Raw genomic sequence first — 7,728 nt, 5'->3', positions numbered from 1 at the left:
GTGAATCTTGAATTAGGACATGTTCATAACTGGATGCTTTCCATGTTCTCTAATGTGATATGGGGTGAAAGCAAAATCACATATATAAGCTGTACAAGTGACATTTATTTGTGCAACCCTGCACCAGAGGAAAAGAAGTATTCTCCATGACTCTGTGTTATTTTCAGCAGCAGATGCTATCATCAGACTTTATATCAATTTTATTTAAGAATGTATGAGCAAGCTGATGGGTATCAGGCATCAAATAAAGCCCTGTCAAAGAGCTTACTGTTGATAAGGTATGGCAGCCATTGGCTTGGCAAATCTCAATGTGAACATTTCTGGCAATCAATACTGTATTAATCACTTAGTCTCTGCTGGCAGAAAATACACTTCCTTCTAGGGAAAAGTTCTGGCATCTGCCAATACAGCAAATGCTGTTACTTTGGAAGAACAGGTTAAAATAATTATAGTAGGGAACTCTAAATAATTCAGTTCAGTAAAATAAGCTGGGAATGCATACTGGGAATACAGATCTCTTTATCTTCCGTGGATGGCTTCCCAAAAAATAAGGGAGAAGCTCTAAAAGATTGCTAGGTTTTTTATCTTTCCCAAAATACCCTCATGCATTTTTTTCTGAATTCCAAAACAGGAAAGAGATGTAGATATTATTCTTGCGTGTGCCATTGTTCTTCTTCCATAAGGTCTCATTCAGTTGCAGGTACCAAGTTTTGCATGTGTCAGTTCGAGATACTTTAACAAAGGCATGAAAAGTTCCACATACAGACTGAATAATTGATCTGATATGGCAAAGAGGAAAAACACCTACGCTAGGTCACTCTGCAAAAGTGATATTTATGGCAGGTGTCTGCTGTAGTTCATATGGTGCTATGAAGGAATCGTTACACTATCATAGGAATGGATGAAAAGGTTAGGTTGGCCATTTAAATTTTCTTCTTCAGACCCCTGAACAGAAGTGGATACTTATTAATGAAGCCAGGAAAGTAGATGCACAGATGTGATATCTTCTGAACAGTAGTTAGAGGGGGAGGGAGTATTTTTTTTTTAAAGGCAGAACTTAGTTTACATTTATAAATTCCCAAAATTATATTTAAAAATGAGAAGTTACATCTCTCTCTCCTCTCTTTTACTCCTTTGCTTTGCCTTTTTTTTTTCCTGCTGTCCCTTAGCCCCTCTTATGGCCTGGAGCCTGGCAGAAGGTCTGCAGGCTCCCTTCTCTCCCTCCCTCTCCCTCTTTCTTTAGCTTTTCCCTTTTCTTCTTCTTTTCTTTCCCACTGATCTTTTCCTTCTTCCTCCTGAGCCCATCAGAAGGTTCCCAGTCTTCAGCCTAGCTCCCTGCCAAGAAAATCTCCCCCTCTTTGCTTTCCCCTTTTCTTCCCCTTTTTCCTCCCCACTGCTGCTCAATCACTTTTTTGGCTTGGAGCCCAGGAGAAGGTCCATCGGCTTCAGCTGAGTTTCCGCATGAGAACCCTCTCCTACCCCTCCCCTCTGCTCCCCTCCCTCTCTTTCCTTTCCCTGCTTACCCCTTTGCCAACACAGTTTGTTAGTGCATCTTCTTGGTGCAGGAGACAGTCTCACGCACAGGCATGTACACAGCTTAAAGGGAACACTGGAAGCAATTATAGTCAGTTGTGATTTCAGAGTTATTCCTCCAGGTCTTCTTCAACCATTTAGTTTCAGTGCCCTTTGGGAACTAGGCATGTTTTAAAAGATTGTAAGATGTAAGTGGAGTATTCTCTATCCTCTAAAGGCAGGACTTCTGCAAAACATGGAGCCTCTTTTTGGCAGATACAATCTGATTCTGATTAGGTATACCTTTAGGAAATTAAAAGTGCCACATATACCTTTGTCACTACACATGCCATATAAAGTCCCTGAGGAAGTGCTTTAATGTCAGCTCTTTTTATGGAAAACAATCTCCATCCAAAAGCAGGAAATAGTGGATTTTAGGAGCAAGAATTTTATTAAAAAAGCATTCCATACCTACATCTGCTTGCAATTTCCTTTTTTGTTCAGGTGCAAAAATGACATTGAGAATTATAGCCTTGCTCTGGTCTTGTCATTTCAGGCTTCTTTTTATTATCTGTATACAAGCATATTACTGTGCTGCAGTCTTTGGCTATTACAGGAAAGACGTGCTTTGAGCCTGTGCACTTCTCCCTCCCTAGTTTTGCTATGTCAGGGCTGTGAAGAGATTAGAAGATTCCACTTCTCTTTTCCCCGGTTCATAGTTTGTCACTTCATACAAAGCAGGATAAATAATACTTCATTTTAACTTCAACCATGGTCTCTGATTCTGGCTTTTTTAGAATAACAAGATTAACTTCAGTTCATTGTTTGAACAAAACAAGATCTTGTCATTAGTTGAAAGTGGAAGCAACCACAGTTAAGCAGGAAGAATAAATAAGCAGGAGGAATCCATGGAAAGCAGGCATGTATAGCTTATTAAAAAGAACCTGAATCTGGCCAGTATATAAACATACTGTGAATGGTAGTGGTGGAATAATCCCTTGTGGCTCCATTTGTTACTGGAATTTGCCAATTTTATTTTAGTTTTTTGTTTTCTTTTCTAAAAAGTTGCAGAATATGTCGGTTACTTCTGAGCGTAATAACAAATTAGAATCTCTCATCCCAACTGGCATATTTCCCATCAGTCTTCCAAATATCCTTGCCTGGCTTTGGAAGTAACAGGGGAGGAAAAGACAATAAGAATGTGAGATGAGTGGCCATATACATTGACATAATAAATAATTTATTTATTATGCTTGCTTCCTCCAAATCCTTATGCTTGGCAGGGATTTGGGGAAATGTCAATTCCTCAGGATCATTGATGGATACTGTGAAAATGAGAAAGACTTTAACGTCCATGTTTAAAAATCACATAAGGAAATGGAGAGGTAATAGCAAAAAAGAGATGACAATAATATATTATATTATATATACATAGTAATTATATATATATATGTGTGTATGTGTGTGTGTATATATATATATATATATAAGATACTATAACAAATAATAATAGGAAAGATGTAAGCAGCTCAGATATAAGGAGAAACTTCTTTCCATCTTATCATGTTTTACTCAATTATCATCATGTTTAACTTATTTTATTTGATTTTAATTAAGAAAAAAGTTATTGTTTATTACTTGAAATTTGTGGAAGATCAATAGATATAAATTTTACAACAGAAAAATGTCAAAAAGAAAATTCCTGAAGCCATTTAACAACTAAAATATTTGCAGTCAGCTCTGTGCATCAATTTACTACGTTCTTTCTCAGTCTAAAGGATAGCTCCACTCCTAAGAAATCAAATACTTTCTCTTTAAAATAATAAGTTAGTTTCAGCCATTGGACATACATGTAGTAGAATCCAAATGTACTAATTTTTTTGCTTTTTGGCTGAACTATACTTCATTTTTGACAGCTGTTGGAGCCAGAGCAGCTGTGGTGTTCAAGTGGATGCTATTTTCAGCATGGTCACATCCAGCTGGCTGATCAAAATTTCCACCTTCCATCTCAAATAATCCTTCATTTTTCTTGTTTATCAAAGGTGGGCTCTTTTTTCTTGTTTTGTAGCAGGAATTTAACTTTGGGTGTGTTCCACTGCCAAAATGGATTTGTTTTCCTGGAAAAAAAGAAAACCTTTTAGGATGGATTTGAATATTTTTTCTTGAAGTTGGCTACCAGTTCTTTATTTTTTTTATTCAGAATTACTGCTCTGTAGAAAATAGTTATGTATAGATAGTTCATGTTGGAGAAATTGATTTGACAAGCATTAAGTTATATTTTGAAATGTTTCAGCTGCTGCCTAAGCTTCCTAAAATTTAAGAACAAAAAGGTTGTGATGAGATACATGATTTGGTGGAAATATATAATATGCAATGCCTCTGATGTAGTTCCTTCCAGATTTACTAAAATAATTGTTCTTCCATATATTTCAAGAACTGCTGTTAAAGGCAGGTGGAGACATGCCTTGCTTGGATGGTTATAAAATGTTTTCCTGTCTAGTTGAGCTATGCAAGATAAATAAGTGGGGAGAAAATCCATTGTTACCAGACTGTAATAATAACTGATATGCAGAAAAGGGGGAGTGAGTGAGATTTTGCTAATAGGCTTCCCTAATAAATTCCAAAATAAACAACAACAACAACAACAACAAATAATAATAATAATAATAATAGCAAGTATTCTAAATATAAATGAGATTCAAACCTGCACTTTCATTCATTAGTTCAATGAGAATTCTTGTCTTAGGAAATATATTTTTGAACTCTGAACAATTTCAGTATCACCATCAAGCAATGTGGCATAAAGCAAACAGCCAAACTATCACAAATCTGTTTTAGATGTTACTTTCTGGTTTTCTATCTTGCATTCTTTGCAAAATATTTTTTAACTTTAAAACTATATCCATAAAATGTTTCCATTCAAACTTTATACAAAATAAAGGTAATACAGAATGTTGAAAATGGGTTTCTGACAAAGATCAATACGTGCTGTGTGTAGCAGAGCAAAGTTATCAAAATGCAAATATTTCAAACAAAGCAGAATTTAACAATTGCTATGATAAGCTGTTCACTCAAACTGTATTGTGGACACTCTTTAGTTTACATAAAGTAATTAAATTCAAACCTGAAGAATTCTTTTCCTCAAAGATATTATTGCCAACATGATTTAATGTAGTGATAAATCTGGAAAAGCTGATTGTTTCCAGAACACACTAGTATTTATTACAAAGTTGCATGGCCAATTTTTTGCAAACTTCATCATCAAAAACCTTTCATTTATGGCTTAAGCAAAATAGGAACTGTTCAATTATATACCATAATCTTGAAAAGAGCAAGCTGAAATTGTCTGCCATAATGTAGCTGCATTATGAATATGGCAGAGTTTTGCCTCTAGTGAAATCTGGGCTGGAACCAGAAGTAAACATTTTTTGCAAAGTGGGTCAAGGATGAAGTGCTTTTTTATAGACTTCAAATTTGACCCATCAGGAAACCAATGGGATTTATTTATTTATTTGCTTGCTAGGGCTTATATGCCAATACATTCCAGAATAACTCTGTATTTAATGGGTATGTTTTGCTTCCTGATCCTTGCTTCAGGAGCGTTGAATTGAGTTGCACGGCTGTGCACAATTCCCACCAACTAAGCTTTCATAGCTGAAGTCTCTAGATTTTACAGTAAAAATGCAACATGATTGATTGGGCTGATTTGCCTATTTCTAGAACTGTAAGGATACTGAGATGCTATGGGAGCAGGTGTGTTTACTTGCTTGTGAGTCCACAGCAGTCACAGAGAACTGCTGTGTACTTGTCTTTTTTACCTAATTATTGAGCACTTAGAACTTTCAGCCAATCAAAGCTACTTTGTTGTCTGATACCATCAGCCTTGTTTCACTCTTTCAGTTCTGCACTAAATAGAAATCTCTTCCTTGCTTGTTGAAAAGGAGATTGCACAGTAGTGTTCATTAGAGTGGCAAAATGCTGTCATAATAATATTTAGGCCTCTTTACCTGGTCATGATGGCCAGCTACATCATAGTGTGAGCTGAGAGCCAAGCATCTTCTCTAGTGATGACACAGATCACCCGACGTGACACAACACAGCAAAACTCCCTTCTTGAAAACACAATTTCTTGAACAGCAAAAAACTTACAACTGGGACTGAGATAACCCATGATTTAATGTTCATCCATGCCTGGATATGCAGTTTTGTCTGAAGGTGGCCTGTACTCAATCATCTCATGTCATCCCTCAGATTCAGTGCGGGAAGATGAAGATCTTTGGATGCGTGGGATTGTTTCCTTACCTTTCCTTCATATTATCAAAGTTATCCAGAAAGGTGTTTTGCTCTCTTCAATGGATGAGTTCAGAGGTGATAGCCACAGATACAGTATTTTAGATTACTGCATTGAGTGGGGAGTTGGACTTGATAACTAAATGGCCTCTTCCAAATCTAGGTTTCTATGAATTCTCAGCTGACACACTAGCATTTCCATTGTAAAAGCTTAGTAGTTCCTATTAATTCTATAGGTCAGGAGGAAAGGGCTAATGTGAAAAGGAGCAGACTATCTTTTACTGAACAAAGGCTGCAGGTAGCAATGTTGGAGTGCCTGAGTACCACAAAGTAGACTAGGGAAGGAATGGTTTGTTTTCCATTTCATAACAGAAGGAAATTATCACCAATGTTCAGCAGTTATGATCAAAGCTTGGCAGAGTGGGGACACCACAGGAAGCAAAATTCAGGGACTGATGGTTGCCCACTTTTGTGAAAAAAAAATGGTCAAAGATAAAGTGGAGGGGGAAAGGTGGAGAAGAGAGGGGAGGGGGAGATAAGTTGGTTATGTGGAAGCAAGTTACATATGAGGGAGATTACAAAAACCCCATCAATTATTTGTTATTTGCACATTTTGTCCCCCACCTTACCCCAATTTAAATCCTACATCACTCTAGCCATGCTATGCTTCTGTTGAAGTGGGCTGCAGCTCATGAAAGCTTATGCCTTTTAATAATAATTGTTAGTTGGAAAAAGTGCTATCAGACTCCTGATTTTTTGCCACCCTAGGCTAACATGGCTCTCTTCCAACAATGTCCATTTTTGTGAGTTGCCCACTTAAAGATGACAGAATGCAGATCTGGAGTAAATAAGGATTTACAGAAGGACTTTCTGAGCTTATTTTCTTCGGGTAGATGATTCAAAAACGTAGATATATTAATGCTGGCTTTTTATCTATGTGTTAGATTATTCAAATTTAAAATACCTATTCTTAGTTTCAAAATTGTCCTTTTATATAATTTCATTATTGACCATGTCAATAAAATTTTAAGGATCCAAAACTCTAAATCTCAACATCTGGTTTTTAATCCTGAATTGGATTGCCTTCCATGTTAAATCTCTCTTAAATCCCTTTCTAATCTTAGGATGATTTAAAAGTAGTTGTGACATTTCAGCTTGACATGATATTTCCTATCAGAGTCTGGGAGCTACAACTTGATGCACAGTTTAGTATTATAGCCAATTTTTTTAATAATCCATATGCTAAATTTCAACTAGAATCAATGACTGACAGCCTAATCCCAATTTAATTCCTGATGGCAGCTGGCTTTATTATTATTTATTTAAAGAATTTGTAACAAAGAAAAACCATGGTCTTGCTCTCATAAGGCTCATCTTTCTTTGAAATTGAATTACAAGAAAATGCATGTTTGGACTTGGAAATTATGAATGGAGCATGGAAGGATAGCAGTAACAGATCTAAACAAACATCTTCTTCAATGGGCTGAAGATTCCTAGGACAGGAGGAAGAACCCAACAGGGTGGCTTCCATTGTTAGAAGCTAAATGAGTGGATAGTAACAGTCTCCCAGGGCATTTTTGACCAGGAGTTCTGGGAGATTTAGTACTAGCATGTATGGAGGGCATCAAATGGGGAAGCCTGGTCTAATCTCCTAAAATTCAGTTTCTAGTAAGGAAATAAGAAGTATAAATACTCCTTTTTGCTCAGTCAGGACCTACATGCCACCTCACTATTTGAATAAATGGCTGGCCAATGCAATCTAAGAACTAACAGCAAGGGAGAATTGTTTGGTAATTTGTTTTCCCTCTGAAGACCCACATATTTCTATAGTACTTAGATATATCTTGTTTCTGTTAAGTACCTCTTGATTGGCTCTTGGCTGTTCTAAACACGATGTTTAGAACATCTATGTTCTAAACATGAGTG

Source organism: Candoia aspera, chromosome 4, assembly GCF_035149785.1.
Source record: "Candoia aspera isolate rCanAsp1 chromosome 4, rCanAsp1.hap2, whole genome shotgun sequence".
Classification (NCBI taxonomy): domain Eukaryota; kingdom Metazoa; phylum Chordata; class Lepidosauria; order Squamata; family Boidae; genus Candoia; species Candoia aspera.
Note: the sequence above shows the minus strand (reverse complement) of the source record.